Genomic DNA, 24,846 nt, shown 5'->3' with positions numbered 1-24,846 from the left:
TTTTTTGCATAATAGCCCATGAAGTGAATATTATCTATTCAATGACTTATAGATAAGAAAAACAGAAACTAAATACCTTATCCGGGGTCACAGAGTCAGTAAGTGTTAGAATCTTGATTTAAACCCTAATCTCCCATTTCCATCCCACCCAATACATCACACAACTCCCACACATCAGTGTTTCTCCTTCACATATGATTGTGGTTTAACAGCTTCAAGGTCATCCACAGCAACCCTTTCATTTTACATAAAGGCAAACTGAGATTCAGAAACCCCAAAGTCACATAAGTAATAAATGTCAGAACCAGGAGCTGAAGTGACTCCAAGGCAAGCACTCACTCTGTCCTACACCATGTTGCCTCTCATCAAAATGTTTCCCACAGCAGTTTTACACAAAGTCTTCCCCAAGTTCCCCAAGCTAATTATATACCTAGTCAATGATTTTCATATCAACATCAGCTGAAACTGCAAAGAAGAAAAATTAGGCACAACCTAAATGTCCAACAATGGAGGAATGATGGCATAAATTGTGGTCCATTAACGTAATAGAATACTCTAATGCAATTAAGATTGACAAGAGTGAGTAATATGGAAAAAATGGAACAACCTTTAAGAAATAATGCGAACTTTAAAAAAAGAACAAAGCACACCAGAAATACAACTACATAAGAGGAAAAAATGAATGGGAACTAATGAATAAGAAATCTGAAGAAAACTTAGAGAACTAAAGAGTTAGGCTATTTTATGCATTGAAACTCATTTATTTAAATGCAAATCATTGCAGAGCAAGTTTAATTGATTACAAAGTTTATTAACAGAAGAAATATGGGGCAGCTAGGTGGTACAGTGGATAGAGCACCAACCCTGGAGTCAGGAGGACCTGAGTTCAAATCTGGCCTCAGACATTTCATGATTACCTAGAAATGTGTTGTGGGGTACAGAGTGGTAGACATGAAGCCAAAAAGATGGCTTTTAATCTGACACTGACTACCTATATGACCAAAAGCAAGTTATCCAACTAACCGACACACATTGGGCACTGGTGGTGTAGTGGATAGAACACCAACCCTGGAGGCAGGAGGACCTGAGTTCAAATCTGAACTCCCATCTGACCTCAGACACTTGGGACTTTCCAGCTGTGTGAACTTGGGCAAATCACTTCACCCTGATTGCCCCACATGCAGGGACATTTTCAGTCATCCCGATCCATATCTGGCCACTGGATTCTGATGGCTCTGGAGGACAAAGTGAGGCTCGTGACTTGGCATAGCCCCCCCTCACTTAAATCCAATTCACATGTGTGTCATAGTATTACCTCCCAGGTGTCATGATCTTCTTCAAGAATGAAGGACAAACAACAACATATTTACAAAGCATCTGTTATGAACTAGGAATGGTGTTTAACTTTTTGAAACCTCAGTTTCCCCATTGCAAAATAAAGGTGTTGATGCTATACTATAGTGCCTATAAGGCAGTTTCAAGGAAGGATCTATGAGATGTCTATAAAAACCCTCTGTAAGCTTTAAAACACTATGCAAATGTCTGCTGCTATCATGATGATGATGATGATGATGATGATGATGATGATGATGATGTTTATTTTTCTATCATTGATGATGGGTGCCATTTTCTATTTATACTCTTTTTTCCTAGTATCCAGAAGCATAGATTTATTAGACAACAGGCTAGGGTTTAAGGCAAGAAGGCAAACAGAAATTCTGTATTAATGGGATCCTAGGAAAAAGCTAGGTAGAAAAGGTCTCAGAGAGACTGTAGGTTATGGCCTGAGTCTACTCCTATGGATAATGCCCCAAAATGCTCTCCCCATAAGGTTAACCCTGGTTTGAAATGAAATCTATAATCATGGACTCAACAAGTCATTCTGCCATGAGCTAGTTTTTCTTATCTTTCTGCTCTAATCAGCACAGCCTTCAGAAAATCACCATAGATAGCAAACATAAAAGCAACCTGTTGCAAGAAACTCTGCATCAAAACAGGATCCCAGAGGCTGTCTAGTTTACTTCTCTAGAGCACAGAAAGCCTGTAAATCATTAATATTCTGACTCAATGGGGCAGCTAGGTGGCACAGTGGATAGAGCACCGGCCCTGGAGTCAGGAGTACCTGGGTTCAAATCCAGTCTCAGACACTTGATAATGATCTGGCTGTGTGGCCTTGGGCAAGCCACTTAACCCTATTTGCCTTGCAACAACCTTAACACACACACACACACACACACACACACACACACACAAACACACAAAAAAGATTCTGACTCAAATACTGACTAAATGTCACTGACTCAAAGACATCCCACTGACAAGATCCCAAAACAACCAGTATCTAGGTATGGAATACTGTGTGCAACAAGCTCTACAGTAATCTAAAACTAACGACCTCATATCCATCTTATTGCCAGAAAAGGGTTTTTTGTTTTATTTAGTTTTGGTTTTCTAAATTTTGTTTGGTACCTTTTAGGAACTTGGGTTTTGTTTTGAGATAAGCAATGTAAAAATTATCTGGGAACCATCTGGAATGCTCTGACCCTGTCAGTGTTGGCCATGTAGAATAGGGAAGCTGGTAAGGAATGGAATGGGGGAGGAAGATTGGAGAAACAAAAAAACTGCACTGGAAATCTAATGATGAGGATTAAAGTGCAGGTTCTAGCATTAATGATCTATGTGGCCACTGGCAAGTCATAGCTGGCATTTATATAGTTAATTAACAAAGCAATTGGCAAATTCTCATTAGATGTTAGGCACTATGCTAGTACAATGGGTACCCCCCCCCAAAAAAAGGCCAAAACATCAATAGAGTATATTAAGATGGGCAAAGCTCCTTAGAGATATCACACTAGATAAACTTAAAATCTGTATTAGTGACTTCATTAGTATGGAGGAGTCCAGGTGTAGAAATTACCTTCACCAGTGCAAATGGACACCTCACAGATGGTCTTAAGGAGTTGCCTAAAGCAATGAGAGGTCGGGGCCTTGCCTGGATGTGACCTCTCAGCCAGCATGTGTCTCAGAGACAAACTTGAACCCAGAGCCTCCAGACTCCAAAATTGGACCTCTGGTTGCCACATCTCTCTGTCTCTGCTCTTGAGATTCTTTAGTTTCTCTATTTGTAAATCAGAAATCATGCTCCTTGTACTATTTATTTCATGGGCTAATTATGAAGAAAGTAATTTATAATTTTAATGCTCTAAATAAACATGAATTATCACTATTAATACTGTTATGACAATGACCATATTGAAGTCTTGTTTCCCCAACATCTCTCTCACCCTGGGGAAGCATGACATGAACTACATAGGAGGAAAGGGCCCCATTCTTTCTTTTTCTAAACATATTGCATTGGTTAGATTTCTGAAAATCAGAAGCCACTGACAGAGGTTGAGAATCAAGTAAGAAATCACAACCCAGTAAATATAGAGTTAGTTACATCTGGACTCAGTTACTAAAATCATCAGATTCGAAATCAGAAGACCTGAGTTCAAATTCCAGCTTTGCCATTTATTGCCTGTGTGATTTGGGGTAGGTCACTTGATTCTCCCATAGCTATTTCTCAGATCTTATTAATAAAGAATTTCTGGATACAGTCTTGACTCACACACTAGCCAGCTATCTCATAAATGTTCACTCTTTGGTCAAATGAGGAAATGGTCTCCAAGGTCCCTTCTAGTCCCATAAGACCAGCTAGCTTACATCAGCCTGGATCTGTTTCAGGATTTAAAACAGTCCTTGCCCTCAAGGAGCTTACATTCAAATGGATGAAGACAACACACAAAAAGATGACAGACTGGGGGAAATGTTCATTTCTTTTCAATGTGGCAAAAAGCTTAAGTTACACCTTAACCCAAAGTCAAGATCAACCAAGTTCTGCATAATCTATTAAAACAAATTATTTTTATTGGTTCTTTGGAGCAATTAACTGCCCTTATACTTCTCTATAAATTTTCTGCCACATTAAGATACTTTATTTTGAACCCTTAAACTTTTTCTGGTGTGGTCTCCTAATTTTTCTTCCAGCCTAGGTTTTTTTTTTTTAATCCATGAAAGAGAAAACAAAAGGATGAGCTGTATTCAAGAGTCAATATTATAAAACTGCTTTATCAATAATGTGATTATTATATCCTAGGAAATATGTTAATATTATCACAATTTTAGTGCCTATGACTGACTTCAAAAGAATGACCAAAAGTTGCTTTTCCCCAAACCATAAATTTACTATATTACTAAATTACTAATATTTACTATATTACTAAATATATTATTATATTTCCCCAAACTGTAAATTTCCTATATTACTAAAGGTAATAATCTTAAGTTTTATCAAAACTTGGCCAACTGTGATAAGGGGGTTCATATGAATGGTCTCTGACATCCCTTACATCTCAATATTGTAGAATCAAAGAGCTGGAGCCTTAGAAGGATCCTCCACAGACTTCTAGTTCAAGCTATACATTAAACTGATTTCCACCATAATTCTTATGATCAATTTTTAAATCAATAATAAAAATTATAGTGGAAATTATTTTGACGCCATTGAGTGGCTGCATAGTATAGTAGATAGCTGACTCCTCACCAAGGAATCAAAAAGGTTCGAGTCTAAGCCATGCCTCTGGAACAAATGGACTTTGGACAAATCCCTTAATCTTTCAATATCTCCAAACAATTTACCTTAACTCCATATTGCAAAGAAGGTATTCATCTACATTAATAGAAGGAAACTCTATACCAGGAACTCTCTGAATCAATGGTGTCACACCTAAATAGAATCAACTCCATACAGGTTGCATAAATGTCTTAGAAAACTACAAGTCAACATTACTTATGTAGCATTGTATTTTTATTTTGTTTTTGTTTTTTTTAAAATTCACAATTACATTTTAATCTGGTTGGGCAATATTATGGAGTTTTGCCTCCACCAGGGAAATCTGAAATTATACCACTTAGAAGAAAAACAAGCAAACTACTTAGGTACCAGTTGTTTCTGAGAACTATGCATTCTGAATTAGGCCATTCCATGCCTAGAAAGAGACAAATGTTATTGGAAATGAGAGTAAAGAAATCTATTTTAAAGTAGCTAATTAATTTTAAAAACTATTTTCCCAACCAATGCTTCATAAATACAGTTTAAAATTAGTAATAAATTTTGGTTAAGACTTACGAAACCTAAGATGCCCCTAATGAGCCTATGAGGAGGCTGGCTTAAGTGACTATTAGTACATAATTTAAACACACCACACACACATTCATGGAGCTGTAGTCTCGAGAGGTCTGCAGACTCCTTGGAATGTAAACTCCGGGATAAAAGGAGTGGGTGAGGCCAAAGAAAGCTTGCTCAGTCTGGTCTGAAAGACCTCAGAGTATAATGGCCCAGAATGGTCTATTTTAGAACAAAAGTACTTCCTGCAGTCTGTTCTAAATTAGGTTCAGTCTAATTTCCCAGATCTCTGCCTCATCTCATCACCTGAGCCGGACTGACAGACAGTGTGGGTTGGGATCATTTGCCTTCCTGGAGATCTGTTCCCAGGGAGCAATCTTCCCTTTTCTTAGCAGGGCACCCATGTGATTATTCATTTCGTCTGACAACCCAAATTTAATTCTAAACACATTTTAAAAACAAGCACAAAATTGCCCTAAAGTCTAGAGCTCAACAGGGGGAGCAGGATGAGAAATCAGCACTTGGATCAGGAAGACAATGGTCCCAACATCCTCTGCCCTGGCAGACCCATCCAACATCTTGGGTTCAGTTCTGGGAATCTCACACTGGAAAGGACACTGACCAGCTGGGCAGTGCCCAGAGGAGATGATTGTAACAGTACAGGACCTTAGATCCGTGTTCTTTGGGAATCAGATGAAAGGCCAGAGTACAGTAAAGCCTTAGGGAATTAATGAAGACTTTCATGGGAAAGAGAGATTTAGCTTGTTCTGCTCAGCTTCAGGAACAGAACCGGGAGTCATGGGGGTGGGGGAAGAGGGGGCTGTTACAAAGTCAGATTGAGGCTTGACATTAGGAAAAACTTGCAACGGATACATCTGCCCCAAGACCCAGCAGGCTGCCTCGAGAGGAACGGGGTTCCTGTTCAAGAAACAGGAGGAAGAAGGTTCAGCCAGACAGAAGTCCTGCTTCGGGAGGGCTGCTGCATGGGGGAGGGAGTGGACAACTGCTTAGCCCCAAAGGGAAGACGTGAGTCAAATCCTGATTAAGCCCTGACTTTGAACAACACCCAGGAAGCAACGAGCACAAGTTCCAAAGGGGCAAGTTTATGCCTGTGACGTGGGAAAATTCTTTTAAAATTGAGATGTCCGGCAAAGGGAAGGGCCGACACCAGAGGCTGAATTCCTCCTTCAACCAAACTGGAGTGAACTTGGTTAGGGATTGGAGTGGGAATTTCTTTTGTGCATGGACCATGCTAGATGACCACTGAGTCCCTTCTACCCTGAGATTCTGGGATTCTAGAAACTTTTGTCTGTGTTTCAATAGGGAAGGACTTGCATCATTTCACAGAAAGCACTTGAGTCTCTTTCAATAGGAAGAATGAAAGAAAATTTGTCAAATAAATAAGTAAAAAGCTAGAGAAAAAAACTGCCAGAAGACAAAGCAAGGCTTGTATATCTCACAATGTGGTTAGTCAGCTTTAGTAACCTACCTCCCAGAAGGAAAACAAAAGAGGCTGGGCCTGCTTTTTAAATTGCTGAGGACCTTTGGTGAAAGGGGAAGGAAGAAAATGAGCCATTTCCCTAATCATCAGTTTTCAATAATCTCTGTCCTTCTGGGTTGGAAGAATGAATATGCCTCGTATTTCTCAAATGCCATGGTAACCAAGAGAGGCTTCAATGGGAGCACTTGGGAAAGGAGGCAGTTTATCCCAGTTTCAAAGAGTGGGGGGGAGGGGCTCAGAAAACTTACCCAGCAGCACCTATCCCTCATTGATTCTCCCACCTCCCAATGACTTTTATAATGATTTAATTCATAGTACACATCTATGCTGATTTTCCCCCATGGATGCCTGCCTCCTCTCCACTATGGTCCTACACAGTGCTGAGGGAGGGAAGGAAATGGATTCCATCATTCAGCATCATCTTCCATCAAAGAAATGGAGTGACTTCCCCAAGATCCTGCAGGTCATGTCAGAAGCAAACTACGAAGCCAGGTTCTCTGACCCCCAAATCATGTCTGTTCTGTATCTGCCAGCCCTCATCCTCAAGGAGCTTATTTCTATTGAGGGAGAGAACCATATACAAAAACAGTTATTTACAAAATAGTCATAAGGTGAGCTTTGTCAGTCAGGCAACCATTGGGGCCCCTCCATTTTTTTTGACTCAGTAACCTCAATTACACCACTAATACAGAATTCCACAAGGATCCAAATAATGGAAAAATTAAAAGAAACACTATTTAACTTAAAATGTAACAGTGAAAAATCCTAACCAGCAAGCAATGGAAATGTTTTCTTTTCCTAAATCATTCAAGAAAGTAAAAATCAAAAGAAATATGATTAATTTATTTTGATTATAATGATGGAATTTAGCCCTGATGAAATTTCAAAAAGGGAGAACAAATTAAATTGAACAAGGGGAGACAGTGCTAATGGTTTTATTAGTCTCGTTTTTAGAATCCACCTGTAGGTGGTCCCCTTCAATTCCAAAAAAAAAAAAAAAAGTAATTTGTAACTTCCATAGAGGGTTAAAGAATCATACTCTCAAAACTAGAAGGAACCTTGGAGACCATCTAATCCAACTGTCTTCTTTTACAGAAGAGGACAGTGAGGCCCAGAGGGTTTAGGTGACTTCCCCAAAGTTGGCTGTAAGAGGAAAGGGGAAATCTGGCCAATCCATCACTCACTCCACTACACTGGGGAATGATGTCGCAGCTTCTCCACTCAGGTCTACAAGAGAATCTAGCTCACAACTAGGGCAAAGCCAATGAATATTTTCCTAGTGAATGTGTCCCTTACATATGCTTGGCAAAATGTGAGCAAAGAAATTCTGATTTTTCCAGGAAATGACCAAGCTCTAGGATCTCACTCACATTATAGAAATGGGCAGAGGCAGTATGGAGCAATAGAAGATTGCATGTTGGTTACAGGGAATAGCAAGAAAGGCAGAGAAATGTGCAGTAAGCCCAGACAGGTACCTGGGAGACATCTTCAAATGCCAGAGTAGAGTGCAGTTTATCATAGAAGTAATAGAGAACCAGGAGTCAGCTAGATGGCTGAGTTCACATCTGGTCTCAGACATTCACTAGCTCTGTGACCCTAGGCAAGTCACTTATCCCTTGTTTGCTTTAATCCACTGAGGAAGAAAACAGCAAATCACTCCAGTATCTCTCCCAAGAAAACCCCATCGAGAGTCGGGCATGATTGAATTATCACAAAAAAAAATCATGTATTAACTAAAATTCACATCCTGATAATAATATATGATGAACCAGGGGAAGCCATCCAGACCCTCCTTGTCAAGATTTCTCAGTACCTCTTATTCTCAGCTCAGGACCACAATGTTGTAAGGTAACTAGTATACAAGAAAAACTTGTCCAGTGCCTGGCTTCTAGGGAATGTGATCAGTGCTAAGGAAACCAGCAGATCCTCAGATTAAAGAGGCCATTCTCACTGATTCATTTTCCGTGATCAGTGTAGAGAGTCTGCTTTATCACCCATCCAGTCTCATTACAAACTTGGATCCTTTCTGCTTTAACTTAACCAGCTGGTTTTCTTTTCCATGTAATGCCATCTTTTTGTAATTCAGAATGATGTGCAAGCAGAAATATTAGAATCCCAGAATCTCAGGGTAGAAGGGACTCAGTGGTCATCTAACATTGGTTCATGCACAAAAGAACAATGTGGGTTGAATCTAAGAAGGCAACCAATAATCTATTCTATGTGATGGGAATCGTGGGTTTTGGTTTGCCTTTTAAGTATAGATTGGTGCATGAGTTCAAATCCCTCAGATACTTATCACCTTTGTGACCTAGAGTAGATAATAGCTTTACTCAGTTTCCTCATCTGTAAAATGGGGATCAGGACAGCTCCAAATTACCAAGGCTGCTGTGAGGATCAAGTGATATAATCTTGTGTAAAGTGTCTGGCAAACTTTAAAGCTTTGTGTAAATGCTATCATTTTTATTACTAAAGCAATTGAAAAACCAAAAATAGCTACATGAAAAAACACCTGTAAATCACTAAGAATAAGAGAAAAGCACATCAAAACAATCTTGATTTTGTTTTTTTGGTTTGTTTTTTGCAAGGCAATGGCTTTAAGCAATTTGTCCAAAGTCACAGGCAATTATTAAGCATCTGAGTCCAGATTTGAACTCTGGTCCTCTTGACTCCAGGGCTGCACCACCTAGCTGCCCCAGCAATCTTGATTTTGAAGGTTTTACTTCACAAAAATTTGACAAAATTAAAAGAGATCAATATTGGAGGAGAGGTGAAAAGACAGGCTCACGGATACACACAAGGTAAAGGCAGAGAAATCCTGGACAAATGTCCAACCATTCCAAAAAGAAATTTGTAATTATGCTAAGAAAGGGATTGAAATAACCATACCTGTAGACCTAGAGACATACTACCATTAGGTCAAAAGATTGTTTCTAAAGTCCCATATGAAATATTCAAAGCAACACTTTTTGTAGGAGCCAAGAACTGGAAATTAATGGATTAGGGAAGATGGAACAAATGGTGGGATTTAAATGTAATGAAACATGACTGCATCATAAAAATGAGGAATATGAAAAATAGCTAATGTTTTTGTGGCACTTTGAGGTTTGTAAAACACATTACATATGTTATCTCATTTGATATGAAGGATTTGGTGCTGGAGAAGACTTATTTGATATATGCAGAATGAAGAAAACAACATACATGATTATTACAACAATGTAAAAGGGGAAAAAATGTGAAATGAAACACTATATAACTAATGACAAGGTTGGCCCCAAAGAAGAAATGAAAAAATGCATATATTTCCCTTCTTAGCAGAAGCAAAGGAATAAGTTATATGTCTACAAGGTAGGAATATTCCTTAGAGACAAAAAAAAAAGAGCAATAGATCTAAAACACAAAGATATTTCTAGAAGCTCTTTTTGAGGACAAAGAACTGCAAATAAGGAACTCAACTGGGGAAGGGCTGAACAAGTTATAATACAGGAATATAATGGAATAGTTTTGTGCCATAAAAAATGTTAAAAGGAACAATTTAAGAGAGATTTGAGAGGGGTTATATGAATTGATCCAGAGTAGAGTGAATAGATCCAGAAAAGCAATTTATGTAACACTGGAAAGGTTAACTTCTTTGAAAAGTTTAAGAACTGTTTAACCACAAATCCACATGCCCAGTAATCAAATACTACCCCCTTCCTACCAGAAAGATGCCATATAAGAGATGTGTATTTTGAACATGGCCACCACAGGCATTTGTTTTGCTCAACTATATGTGTTTGACGGTTTCTCACTACTTTTGTGGAAAAGCAGAAATAAAGGCTAGGCATGTAGCTTTGGAATTAGTTACAAGGTTGGACCCCAAAACAGTTACCATTAATAGTTTGATTTCAGGTTGCAAGCAGAGGAACTTACGGTTGGTATTATGCTGTTTTTATCACTGGCTTCAATACGTAAACGGCATACTCAAAAAGATCTGTGATCCCATCACATCTCCTGTGATTCTATTAACAATTCAGCTCCTGCCCATCCTGTGCAACAATTGATCCCGTATCCCCCAATCCATTCATCACATGGGGTCAGGTCAATGTGTGGTGGGAAAAGGATCTGAGTTTCTCCTGACATTCTAGTAAAACTTTCAAGCGGTCTGCCTATCATCCCTTACTGAAACTATGTGATGTCATCTTTTTCATTATATATTTCTCTGTTGACATCCTTTCCTTCTGTGCTTCAGGGTTCCTCATTGTTTATATGCCACCTGCTCACACCCACCATACCTCTCCATTGTCATTATGTGATATTAATTTGTGTTTCTTTGGGGAACCATAGTGTTTCATGGTTCACAAACATACATCAGTTTCTTAAAACACTGTTACTTAGAAGATGGGTCTCTGTTTATTGCATAAGTTTGAGGTAACTAAACGAAAGCTATGATTTACTCAAAGCACTCCAGGGTCACTCTCTTCCTTCTCTTTATTTTTTGACCCAAGTCATTGTCCATTTGTTCTGTCTGTCCATGATATTTAACTCAGTTGAAATGTTCTATAGATTGTTGATATAAAGGTATGTCATAATTTGGACAATAGACAGTCTTCATCTATTTATTTTTTCTTGTATAGATAATTATGACAATCTTTTTGTCAGTGTTCATCAATTTTTTTCCAGGAATTTTTTCAATGTTCTGGGGCTTAGTGCAATCAGAATGGGAACACTTAGCTACAGACAAGCTATAATGACCCAAAGCTCTCCACATTCCCATCCATCCTCACCCAGTTGTCAACATGACTTTTCCTTAACTAAAGGTTTGAGCCTGTCACCCTCCTAATCATGAAGAACCCGTGGTTCTGCATTGTCTCTAAGGAAAAATAGATATTTTGTCTGTTTAGATCTTAGAGTCCTTCAAACTTTAAGCTCAACCTGTCTTTCTCACCTCACTATCCATTGCTCACCTTTGAACATAGCTCTCCATCTCCCATCTCCATATCTTTGAACTAACTGTCTCCCATACCTTGAAGGCACTCCCTCCTCATCTCTACCTTGTCCCTAGAGAATCCCTCTCTTCCTTCAGGACTCAACTCAGGAGCAGCTTTCCTCATAAAACCTTTCCTGATTTCTTCCAACTGCTAGATTTATAGACTACAAAGGAAATCAATTATACTGAAATATAATTACAAAAAAAATTTTAAGTTCACAGATTCCAGGTGCTCTTAGATTAAAAAAATAAAATAAAATCTGTGAGATTCTTGTTACATTTTGCAATAGTGTGAGTTTCAAAATGTTTTATTTTTTATTTCCTTTTCCATTTTGACCACAGGAGGCCAATTACACTTCTTCAGTCCCATCGTTGATATGCCTATTAGACCACTGAAAAAGTTGGTTTACTGAACTCAGTTTCCAAAGACACTCAAGTCTAATGAGAGAAGAAATCTGATTTCAGAAAGTTATGCAAACACATTTTAACATGCTATTGTTTCTTCCTTTCATACTGCATATACATATATGTATGTATATATATACATATATTTCTTCCAGTGCTCTTCCACTTCCAATACTAATTCATTAAAAACAGGCCCAATCCATTCATTCCCATGCCTTTGTAGACTTTGTGTGCTCCAATATCAACCTTGAGTATTTCTCAAAATGGTTCTAACTAAACAAGTTTAATTTGATCGACTAAATACCAAAATCTGCAGAGATTTCTAAACACAGTTGGCCTCTTCTTCACTCTAAACCACTGAACAGCATACATCCTTCCAGAGCCAGTTCAGATGTCACTTCCTCCATAAAGGTATGGGTCATAACCCTAGTCACTTTTCACTCATATGGCACCTCATCTATGACTCTCTTACAAACAATATTCTAAGCCAGAGGTATGAGACTCTCAGTGAAGTTCAAACTAAATGAAAATGCATTTGGAAAATGCTTAACAAAATAAAAAAATACAATACAGCATAGACAATGTTAATGTGATATTTTCTATTTGAGTTTGTAAGCAATGAGGATCAATGGGGGGGGGGGTAAAGAAAAGACTTAGGGTTGGAGATCTAAATTTGAGTCTCAGTCCCAACTCTTAAAGCCATCATACAACCAATCATTCATTGGAGTATGAGTGAAAGGCACTTCATGCAACTCTTGGGAAGATCAAAAATGAGATATCCCTATATGATCTTAAGACATTATCTAAATGCTTTATGGACATTTAAGAGGCCAGGTAGTATAGCAGATAGACCACTAGGCTTGGCCTCATCAAGACCTATACCCAAATCCCACTTGGGGATGCTAACTGACTGACAGCAAGTCATTCTATCTATAAATCATAGCCCTAAGATTACAGGCACTTGATATATGATGACCTTGAGCTCTTAGCTTCTTGCCAAAATGTCCAACTTGTTGTATACAGTGGCCCAACTTCTGCCCCCATACCTTTGCTCTATGGTAGGAATGCTATCCCTGTCTCTTGAAATAGCTAGTTCCTTTGACATTTCACATCATGTGTTACTTCTGAGACTGGGTCTTTTGGGGATATGCTCCCCTTCCTCATCCCACCTGGAGTTGTATTTTTATAATGGTTGGTATACACCTGTTCACAGATATACTTCAGATATACTTGTTGCTTCCCTCCAATCGAATGTGAGCTCATCAAAGGTCAGAATGATTGCATTGTTGTCTCTGTATACTCAATAGCTAGTACCTCATACAGAGTTTTGGATACAATAAAAACTTAGTAAATGTTGCTGAATTAAAGATGTTAAGATGCCCTGGTACCTACCATTTGGGGTTTAGAGCATCCTTTTTTTTAGCTCTCAGTTCATGTGATAAGTAATATTTATCAAGTTTCTTCTGAAGTTATCCATCTAAAGAAATCTGATTGAGCCAATCCTGACCATTGTATTTGCCAGTGTCAACCCTGCCCTTACCATCACTATCACTTCCTGCTGTTCTCTAGATCACTGGGCTAAAAGAAACCAAGCTAAGTCCATAGTGATCTATTCAATTCCATAACCACTTATTGACAGGCCTTATGCTAAGGCTAAAGATACCAAAAAAAGGCAAAAAGAGTCCCTGTTCTCAAGAATTTACCATCTTTACTTTTTTGTAGAAGTGTCCCTCCACCTTGGAAAACAGTAGTCAAGTTTAGGGGGAAAGTGGAAGATATTGAGAAATAAATGATACAGTTCTCAACTACTCAAAACTTGAACTCAAGGTCAGAAACATGACAGCAGAATGGCAATGGGTTCTCCTTACCAGAGCCTGCCTTTGAATTCAAATCTCCATTAGAAGGACAAAATGATGAGAAGCAATTGGAGATCCCTGACACTGACTGTTCACAAAAGGGAAAAAACAGTGGCATCAAGAGAACACGTCTAATTAATACATTGTTGGTGGAGCTGTGAATTCATCTAACCTTTCTGGAGAGCAATTTGGAATTTCACCCAAAGGGCAACAAAAATGTGCATACCCTTTGATCCAGCAATACCACTACTAGGTCTATACCCTGAAGAGATGATGAAAAAGGGTAAAAACATCACTTGTCCAAAAATATTCATAGCAGCCCTGTTTGTGGTGGCAAAGAATTGGAAACTGAGGGATTGTCCATCAATTGGGGAATGACTTAACAGACTGTGGTATATGCATGTCATGGAACACTATTGTTCTATTAGAAACCAGGAGGGAATGGGAATTCAGGGAAGCCTGGAGGATTTGCATGAACTGATGCTGAACAAGATGAGCAGAACCAGAAAAACAGTGTATACCCTAACAGCAAAATGGGGGTGATGATCGACCTTGATGGACTTGTTCATTCCATCAGTGCAAAAATCAGGGACAATTTGGGGCTGTCTGCAATGGAGAATACCATCATACCATCTGTATCCAGAGAAAGAACTGAGGAGTTTGAACAAAGACCAAGGACTATTCCCTTTAATTTAGAAAACAAAACTGATATCTTATTGTCTGATCTTGCTATCTCTTTTGCTTTATGTTTCTTCCTTAAGAATATGATTTCTCTCTCTTCACACTCAATTTGGATCAGTGTATACCATAGAAACAATGTAAAGACTGGCAAATTGCCTTCTGTGAGGGGTGGGGGAAGGGAAGCAAGATTAGGGGGAAAATTGTAAAACTCAAAATAAATAAAATCTTTAAAAGAAAAGAGAGAGAGAAAACATCTGCTTTAGCTGCAAAGGAATCAGCGGTTAAGTCTGCCATGCTAGTGGCTTCAGTGGAGAAGACTGTGAAGTCCTGCATTGGGGGGATTGTTCTGATTCACATCTCAAGAACACCTGTTGCTGGACATCTTAAACTCCATCTTAAAACCACCAACACACTGTTTGAGGGCAGTTTTGGTTCCAGGATAAGCTGTGGGCATCCAACAGCATGGTACCTGTTCTGTTATGTAGTCTCATTTCTTTGAATTTATGCAAAAAATAAAAACATTGTATTGGGTTAAGCATGCCAGGATCTCTGGAGTAACAGTCAACTCCGCTATGCCAAGGTCATATGAATAAGGCTCAGTGAGACATAAAAGATTTAGAGCAAAGGCTGGATTTTCCACTAAGTGGGAACTCAAAGCTAACATAATTGGATAAGTACATACTAACCACACTCCTTATACTAACGAGAAAAGGAGAGCCACACGGAATGTGGCCGAGTTGGAGGCCAAAGGATTTCACCCTCAGAACCACTGAAAGCCCGGAACTAGCCTCTAAAGAGATGACAGGCATAACCAGCACAATGAGCACAGGACTTCCCAGGGACCGGGCTTTTTTGCATATAGGCTGAGGTCAGTAGCTGGCAATGCCACCTGATGGTTAAAATGTGCCCAAAAATGAAAACAAAGTAAGAGGCCATTGTTTAGGGAATGGCTAAACAATATGTGCGGCAGAGGAATTTGATGGGATTTGGCTGAACCGGATTGAGTGATAAACATGAGGAATTCAGAGAAACAAAGAAAGAATAGTATAAGCTAATGAAAACAGAAATAAGTAGAATCAGGAGATCAATTTACACAATATTTTCCATTGAGATAAATGAATATGATAATTGTCCCCCTCCTCTTTTCTCTCCATACTATCTCATTCAGTAATCACATCAGCTCCCACGGGTTCAATTATTATTTCTATGAAGGAGATTCCTAGATCTATACATCTAGTTCTCTTCTCTAACTGCCTGTTGGGTATTTCAAACTGAACATCCAAAAGGAAATGCTTAACTAAGAACAAGGAGAGGGGGACTGAATAAACAAAAATGACCATGAAACCCTCTCTACGGTATCTACCTGCCTAAGACACTGTTTATACCTCAGTACCTTCAGTTCCTTTATATAAAGTCAAATGGTAGAATTGGAAACTTCTCATTTTAAAATGCACACTTAGAAGGGTTTTTCATATATTAACTAGTTCCTGTAGCTCCACCCAAGTGTTATTTATACTTTGATATTTCAATAACTCAGTGGATCTGAGATTTCATCAATGTGGGGACTCCCAACCATGGACTAGATCCCAATCCATCCACATCTTCTCCATCTCTGGGATTCTTGGATGCATCCTCTTCAAGGAGTCCATCCAAAATATCAGAGTCAAATGTGCATCTGAACGGAATTCCCTCCACAGCACAGTCAAGACATAATCTTCCAGCCAAAGTGACCTTGGTGATGTTCCTCATATATATCAAAGAACCATCTCTTTGCTTCCATAAAGACTCTCCACCAGCCCTGAGATGCCTGCCCTTCTTATCTCCTCCTCTTGGAAACCCAAATTTCCTTCAAAGCAAAACCCAAGGGGGGGGGGCATTTTTACATTAAACTTTTCCTAAACCTCCCCAGCTTCTACTACTTCCCTTCCTCCCCCCACCACTTGTCATTTAGCTAGATAGATTCCAGAGGCTTTCCTCAAGACCAAAAGCCATGGTATGGATACCAAAGGAGCCATCAATCACTTATTCTTTGTTCTCACCTCATAACTAGCTTACCTTCTTTGCTCATATCCCTTTGGATAATACTCTTTATTCTGACTTTTGGGTGAAGATTTTCCTTAATATTATGTTGCAGGGACAGTTAGGTGGCACAGTGGATAGAGCCCTGGCCCTGGAGTCAGGAGGACCCGAGTTCAAATCCAGTTCTCAGACAGTTAATAATTACCTAGCTGTATAGCCTTGGGCAACTCACTTAACTCCATTACCTTAAATAATTTTAAAAAAAGAAAATATTATATTGCAGCTCAACCTCATAGGCCTATCTTTTTCTTTTGTATAAAATATGACTCCAGTCCTTAATATTGTAGACCACTGTAGACTGAACTGATAGACGCACGGAATGGATCAGAGATCTTGGAGAGACTTTGGAAATAGATAAGGTGCCGGACCCAGGACTGAATGGAAAAAAGAGCAGGCTGGGAGACATCTGGGAACAGGTACGAGACTTTTACCCTTTCTTCTCCCTTAAAAAAAACTTTTTTTTTCTTTTTTTTCCTTTAGTATCAGTGCAATTTCCAAGGGAAAAAAAGAGCTTTTCCTTTACCTGTTCCAATGAGACAGCTAGCATAATCTTTTTAAGTACATTTTATTTTTATTACTATCTTTTGTTTTTATATCATCATATTTTCCCAAATATATTGAAAATATATTTTCTCCCTTACCCAAAACAGAAAACCATTCCTTAGACTATAGATTAAAGAAGTAGAGAGTTTGGCAAGACCAATCAAGAGTGACCCTTTAGGATAGTATAGGCAAAATTCTATATCCCTTGTCCCTCATCTCTGCAAAAAAAAAGGAGAAACTAGGCTTATTCAGCTCTTCTCCATGGCAGAACCTGGTCACTCACAAAATTCACTCACAAAAAAAAGAAAGTTTAAAAATTGTTTTTATATGTAAGTAGGAAAAATAATATACTAAATAAATACTTTAAAAAAAAACAAAAGATCTTGCCTATACCTACATTTTGTACATGGTGTTTCCCTCAGAAAATGTAAACTCCCTAAGGGCAGGGAATTTTTCCATTTTTGTTTTTACAGGCAGCACCTTGACCATAACGGCCATTTTCCTTACTCGGTGTTTATTGATTAATTGACTAAGTGAACAGGGAAAGCAATTCCAGTAGACTGCTCAAATTGTCAAGAACTATCTGGCCACAACTATGGTTCCAAAGGGTGGAATGCATTACCTAACTCTTGGCAGGGAAGTAAGGGAGGCAGGGCTACAGAATGAGGCTTTCTTTCGGAAGTGACCAATTTGGGAATTTGCTTTACTTGACTATGCATTGTCACTATGCTTTGTTTTAATTCCAGGGAAAAGGAAAGTAGAAAGGAGAGGCAATGGGGTTGAATGACTTGCCAAAGGTCACACAGCTACAGTAAGTGTCTGAGGTCAAATCTGAACTGAGGTCCTCCTGACTCCAGGACTGGTGTTCTATCCACTGCAGCATCACCTAGAGGCCCTGATTTGTTAGTGTTGGGTTTTGGGGTTTTCTTTAAAGAAGGGGTTCAATAAATAATTCAAGCAGTAAGTGATTTCCCTTCCCCATTCCCCAGGAGAGATTGTCCTGCCTCTTATACCACATCACTTTAGCAGAGAGGGAAAAGCCGAACCCACATCATAGCTAGTGGTTGAAATCCACAGCTAAGACAATTTAATTTTTTACAGCAAATTGAAGTTCTCCCTCCAGGGGAGATGTTAGAATGCTTCTCTGGGCCTGCATTAAGATTAGAGTCCATCCCTAAAGAGGTTTGTTTCTGTTGCTCTTCAAATTTGGTTGGGAGGGAGAATGATTGAGATCTGCCACTCAGTCATCACCAGGAGGTCCTGCACTCATTACTACTGAGAAATACCTTCAGGGAGCAAAGAAAAGCAAAACTGCCTAGGTGGAACCCCAAGAGCAGGGGACATCACCCACCAAGGTAAAGTCTACACTGAACTGCCAGGCAACAAAAGGTCCTCGTCATTCATAAACAATACCAAAGCTGTGTCACAGGTTTTAGACTGATTTTAGTTTTACTCTCCAGTTCTGTTGGGCATAATATAGAACTCCCAGTGAGGAAATTCCCTCTACCAATCTGCTCTGCAATTTATAATCTTTGAAGACTCTCCAGGGTCACACACCCCAGGTATGTCAGAGATAGGATCTGAGCCCTCCTGGGAAACCAGCTCTCTGTGGTGGCATTCATGCTGCCTCTCTTTAGGTTAATATCTTCTTCTAAACCAAAGGTTCTTAAGAGCCCGGAAGATTTCAAAGAACCTGAGAACTTAGCTAGGGGTCATTTCTTCTGTAGGGTCTATTCTTGGAATCTTGTCACTTTAGGAGGTGACAAGACAAAGAGAAAGACTAAGGACCCTTAGAAACAAAATCAAAGCAAGGATCAAAAGAACCACTATTTACAGAATCCCGGAAACTGAGGCAGAAGGTCCTCAGGAGCCATTGAGTCCAACCTGCACATGAAAAAGATTTTCCACTAACCCTCTCCAAAGAGGTCAACTAACCTCCACCTAAAACTTTTCAGTGATGGGAAATTCATTTCCTTCCCAATGGAGCCCCAGTCCATTTGAGGATGGTTCTTGTTCTTAGCAAGATTTTCCTTCACTTAAGCCAACATCTAACCTTCCAGTCTTCCACCCATCAAAATTAGTTCTGCCATCTAAGGTCAAGCAAAATAGGATTAATCCCACTTCTATGTGCTAGACTTTCAAATATTTGAATGTACTTAGCATGGCCTCACTATATCTTCCTCAAGTTAGTATCACCAGTTCTTTCAACCAGTTTTTTGCCATCTTGGTTATCCTTCCCTCGATGCCCTTCTATGTTCCACCTGAGATGTACCACCCCCACAGAACAAAGTCATCCTGCGGATGTGGCAGTCCAACAGAATGGTCACTTCCTTAATACTGGGCAACAAGCACAGTCTAACATTGCATATTTCAGGGTCAATTTTCAGGAAAGAAAGTGAATTATGAGATGATCATCATGTTTCTTCTTAAAAGTTCTGGCATATTCGTTTTTCTCATTTTCTTGAGTGCTCTAAATGTGCCAACAATTTCCTGGTATTTGACCAAACTTGGTTCCAAATGGTGGAATACAATCCAAATCCAAGAATACAATATCCAATATTTTAAAATAAATTTATCAGGAATAATAAAGAGTCAACAGTGCCCAAAGCCACAGACTTATTTTTTATTTCTTAAAAAGCAGTACAGGGAAGTCAAAAGACTCATTTTCCAAATACCAGGCAGGTGGCACGGTGTGATCTAGACAGCATGAAGGGACCATGTTTCAAATCCCATCTCTCTCCCCTAGGATCACAGAACTAATGTTCAAAAGAATTTGAGACCCAATCTAGCTCAACACTTTATAAATGAGGAAACTGAGGCCTGGAAAGATTAAATGGTTCTGACTATATGTGACTATTAAATGACAACCCAGAAGCAGAGACAGTTTTTGAACCAAGTCATCCTGCAGATTCTTTCCAGTATAACAGTACAAAAGACATGGTCTGAATAACTGTTTTATCAAGTACAGGAGCCACTCACTCATTCAATCAACAATGATTTAGTCCATTTATTCCTACTGAGGAGAAATGACTGAAAGACATCAAGCTGCAGTGGCATCCTCAGGTAAATGGCATGAAGTACATTCGGATATGGACTCACCCGAAGATTCTTCCCTACACCTGCTCCCGTAAGACAGAACCTGTGTCTTCTCGATCATGAAACACTTTGAATTAGACTGATGATTCCAGGCACAACAGATGCCCAAGGAAACTCCAAAGTAACCCAGTCATTTTTCTACCAGGCTATAAAGATTAGAAGAACCCCTCTTTCAGGAGTTCCCTTTACTCTTTCTTAGCTGTCACCCTTCAAAGCCCAGATGTCTTTATCACTCAAGAGCTGCTCAATCAATGAATCAAGGAACATCTATTAAGTGCCTACTGTTTGTCAGGCTAAACTCTGAGGATATAAGAAAAAGCAAAAACTTTCCCTGCCTTTAAAAAGTTTACATTCTAATATGAAAGACATGTTCATAAGGATGCCCATACAAAATACATACAGAGTAGATGCTAGGTCATCTCAAAGAGAAAGCTTCACTTTGATAAGAGAAGTGGGGAAGGGGGAAGGTTTAGAAAAGATCTCCTGTAGAAAATGTCATTTGAGTTGGGTCTTAGAGGAAGCCAAGGATTCTTAGAAATGGAGGCAAGAAGGGGGTGCATGATAAGCATGGGACACAGCCAATTCAAAGGCAACAAGATGGGAGATGGAGGTCATATATAAGGAGCAAATAGACCAGAAGGGAGGGATTACAGAGTGTATGAAAGGGAAGTTAATATGTAAGGAGACTAGGAAGCTGGAAGAGGCCACATTTAAAACAGAGGACTTTTAAGGAGTTACTAAAGGTTAGTTGAGGCTAGATTAGAGAGGGAAGAGATTGGAGATAAGGAGACTAATCAGAAGACCCTTGGGGCAGCTAGGTGGTGCAGTGGATAAAGCACTGGCACTGGAGTCAGGTGTACTTGGGTTCAAATCTGGTCTCAGACACTTAATAATTACCTAGCTGTGTGGCCTTGGGCAAGCCACTTAACCCCATTTTCCTTGCAAAAAACCTAAAAATTAAAAAATAAAAATAAAAAAAAAGAAGATCCTTGGGAAGAGATGAGAGCAGAACAAGAGGGATCTCCACAGGAATGGAGAGAAGAGGACACAAGCAAGAGATGGGAAGCTAGAAACTACAGGATCGAGGAACTGCCTGGACATGTGGAGGGAGAAGTCCAGGGTAACCCCATGCTTGTGACGTTTTTTTTGCTATAATTAGGACCAATGAAGATGGTATCCAAGGGTTTGCCTCTCTTACTCTCACCCTATTCACAGCCACTTCCATATTCCCCAAAGAAAAACCATGAGTAATATCAGTGCCTATTCAAAGGGCAATTCCATGAAGTTTAGAAGGGGCAACTCATCATGGTACTGTAGAAAGAGTACCAGATCTGGACATAGAAAACCAGTGGCTCTGCCACTGATAACATGGGTGACTTTGGGCAAGTCCCTTTCTGTTTATGGTTCCTAGTCTCCTCATTGTAAAGTGGGATGGTCTGACTAGGTTATTATTCTTTCCAGTTCCAGGGCCATGTCTAATTGTTACATTGTATGGATTGAATGTGCGTGTATTATCCACACATGTGTGTGAGTATGTTCCTTATAGAATCAACAGAACATTCCAATAGGATGTAAATTCTCCAGGTTAAGGACTGTTTTTTAATTTTGTGTGTCTGTATTTCCAGAGCCAGCACAGAACCTAACTCTAGATAAATGCTTACTGAATTCCCCTGAGTTCTTGCACTTGCTGCGAGACAGTGCATTGGCAAGGAAGGCCTGCTAAACTGCTTCATTGGCCATGGAATCTTAGGACTATGTATTACGTATGTGACCTTGGGCAAGTCATTTCACTTCTCTAGGACTTGGTTCCATTCTTTCAAGTAGGAACTGTTTAATTCTCTTTCTATATGCCTCCCCAGGGTTACGCTCCATATACTAAACCCTCACCTTCTAGGCTCCCAAATCCTTTGGAGGCTGCTTAAGCCATTGCTATATATGCCCTTCAGACTCTTTTCCTTGAAAAGAACAGACTTTAAACATAAATGCTCAGTTGAGGGATCAGGTGAGGAAGACCATGATTAGACAGATATCACCTCTTCCTGGGTGTTCCCTAGGAGATGGTCCAAGAGTCCCCTATGAAGCAGACATTAAGGATGCATAATCACAACTGGACTCCAGAGAGTTGTCTTTAAAAAAAGATTTCTCTTGTTTCAAAACAGTGGAAATGGGCATCAGTCAAAAATTTAGAAGGTGCAGATTCTCATCTCCACTCTGCCACTAATTAACTATACAAAGTACCCTGTATATAGAGGACAGTACAAAATCCCTGGAGAGATGGAAACAGTGTTTTTCTCCTCAGAGTTTACATCCTACTGGGAAAATCATTTTCTCACTAAGAACCTCAGTTTCCACATCAATATAGTGAGCGACAAGATGGAACTAACTGATCTCTAAGCGTCCTTTCAGAACCAAGACTGCTTAGAATTCCAAGAAGGGGAGTTCTTAATGGACAGAGAGTAGAACCTTAGGATGAAGAAGACCTGCTGCCTCTGACATCCACTGGTCATGTGACCATTGGGAACATAACTTCTCAGTCTCACTGCCAACTATCTAAGACAATGTTTCCTCATTTCTTCACCAGTGAACTCACAGCTTCAAACCACCTTCTCCTTCCCTCTCTCCCAGCCAGAAAAAAAGAGCTTCCCTCCTCCATCAGATCGGATCCAGCTTACCATGCTAGCTATTCCCATAAAGAAATGGGAAACATGGGAATGGGAAACATGAAGTTAGCAGGCTAGTCTCTAACTGCCTGTTCCACATGGAGTCCTCCAGCTAACTTTACAGTAGAACAGGTAACATGTCACTGAATTTTTAAATATCTGTGGGGGACTCAGGAAAGGAGAAATAAGGAAATCTGAAAGCTCTTTTTTCTCAGTGAAAATCCTGACAGAAAAGTCACTTGTCTCATATATACCAAACCTTTGAACACCTATGCAGTCTAAATCAATGGAAGAAATCTAGTAAAAGTAAAACAAATCTTAATAGATGCATATAAAGTTTTATATCTGGGTAAAAAAAAAAATCATAAGATAAGCACTGAGTCACAGACATATACCGGACCTGTTCTGGCATCCAGCCCTGGTCCTTTTTACCTGTGAGACCCTGAACATATCACCTTCATCTCAAAGAGTCCCAATTCCCTCACTTGGAAATTGGAAAAAATCCTCACAATATCACCCTCATAGAGTTGTTGGAAGGAGGACACTTAGCAAACCCTCGAGGGCTACAAAAATGTCAGAAATCATCGGACAACAGTTGGTTTTTAAAAAAGACCTTGGATGTGGGGTGAACTGCAATGGCAGTGGGAGGGAGCAGTAGGGTGTGAGATCTCATGTGATCCTATGCAGCATGAACTGAGGCGGTCAGCCCCCCAGCAAGAATTTAATGAGGACCTACTATGCGTTCAACATAGGCCAGGGCACGAAATCCAAAGCAAGGGCAAAACACCACCCCACCCCTCCCCAGAGGGAGCCTTTCCACCTCCTCCAAGTCAGGAGCTGTTCATATGGGCTTTGTGTAGCTTCCATGGTTGAAGGGGGGCTGCTAGCCCCATTTATCTCGGCCTCGGACCCCAGCTGGACGAGGCGGCCCGCGGGGAGGCCTCTTCTGTGGGAGGGCGCTGATGGGCAAGGGCACCGACAGAAGAGGGTGCCCAGAGGAGATGCCTCCTTTTAAGAAGGACACTGCCGGGCGAGGGCACACCTAGAAGCCAGTGCCCGGCGGGGAGGCCTCCTTTCCGGAAGGGCACTGATGGGGTGACCGGGGCCGGGGGCCCCTCAGACACTCTCTGCCTGAGAATGGCTGAAGGAGCTGAATGTGACAAGACAATCTGGGGGGGCAGCTAGGGGGTCCGCGCGGCTGCTCACCCCCAGGGGCGGACCCCCCCCCCCCCCGCAGGGAAGGCGGGAGCCAGGTGCGGCTGCCAGGAAGGGCCCGTCCTTAGGGGGCGCCCCCCGGCCCGGGCTCCCCGGCTCTCGGACGGGCCGGCACGCGAAGCGGGGGGCCCCGGGCGTGGGGGCGCTCCCGGGGGGGGGGGGCCCGCGCCTCCAGCAGCCCCCCCCGGGCCCCTACCTGCTTCCTCCGAGGTCTCAGGCCCGCGGGCGGCCCCCGCAGTCCCGGCCGGGGCCACGCCCCTGCCGAGCGCCCCCCCGGAGCCGCTGGGCCCAAGGCCGGCTGGACGTGGCCCGGCCCGGCCGGGCCCGGCGCCCGAGGCCGGCCCCGGAGCGGCCGCAGCGAGGCCGGGCCGCCGCTCCCGCAGAGCCGAGCCAGCCGGGCCGCGCGGGCCAATGGGCGAGTCCGAGCGCGGCCGCCCGAGCCAACCAGGGAGGCCGACCGTGACCGTGGGCGGGCCCGCCTCCGGCCGCCCCGGATTGGCCGCCCGGGCTCCGCGGGAGGTCCGGCCCGGCCCCCTCACTGGCCGGGGGCGCCCGTCACTCAGCGGGGAGCTGTCCGCTGGCCCGCCACGAGGCCGGCCCAGGCCCGCCCGGGCCCCGTCCCCACCCGGCCGGCCGGCCGCCCCCCTTCCCCGACCCCCCCCGGAGCCCCCCGG

The 24,846-nt window shown here is 41.2% G+C and overlaps 1 protein-coding gene across 1 annotated transcript in view; it reads right to left on the bottom strand.

The window, feature by feature from the left end:
• The window catches only part of ERC2 (ELKS/RAB6-interacting/CAST family member 2), a 1,119,475-nt gene extending 1,095,029 nt beyond the window's left edge, over positions 1 to 24,446 (bottom strand). The window contains 1 exon segment of the mRNA XM_074199159.1: positions 24,369 to 24,446. The gene's annotated coding sequence lies outside the window, so the exon portion shown is untranslated.
• Between the last annotated feature and the right edge of the window lie 400 nt (positions 24,447 to 24,846).

This window comes from Macrotis lagotis, chromosome 8 (assembly GCF_037893015.1).
Source record: "Macrotis lagotis isolate mMagLag1 chromosome 8, bilby.v1.9.chrom.fasta, whole genome shotgun sequence".
NCBI lineage: Eukaryota > Metazoa > Chordata > Mammalia > Peramelemorphia > Peramelidae > Macrotis > Macrotis lagotis.
The sequence above is the reverse complement of the archived record's forward strand: the minus strand, read 5'-3'. Positions and strand labels throughout refer to the sequence as shown.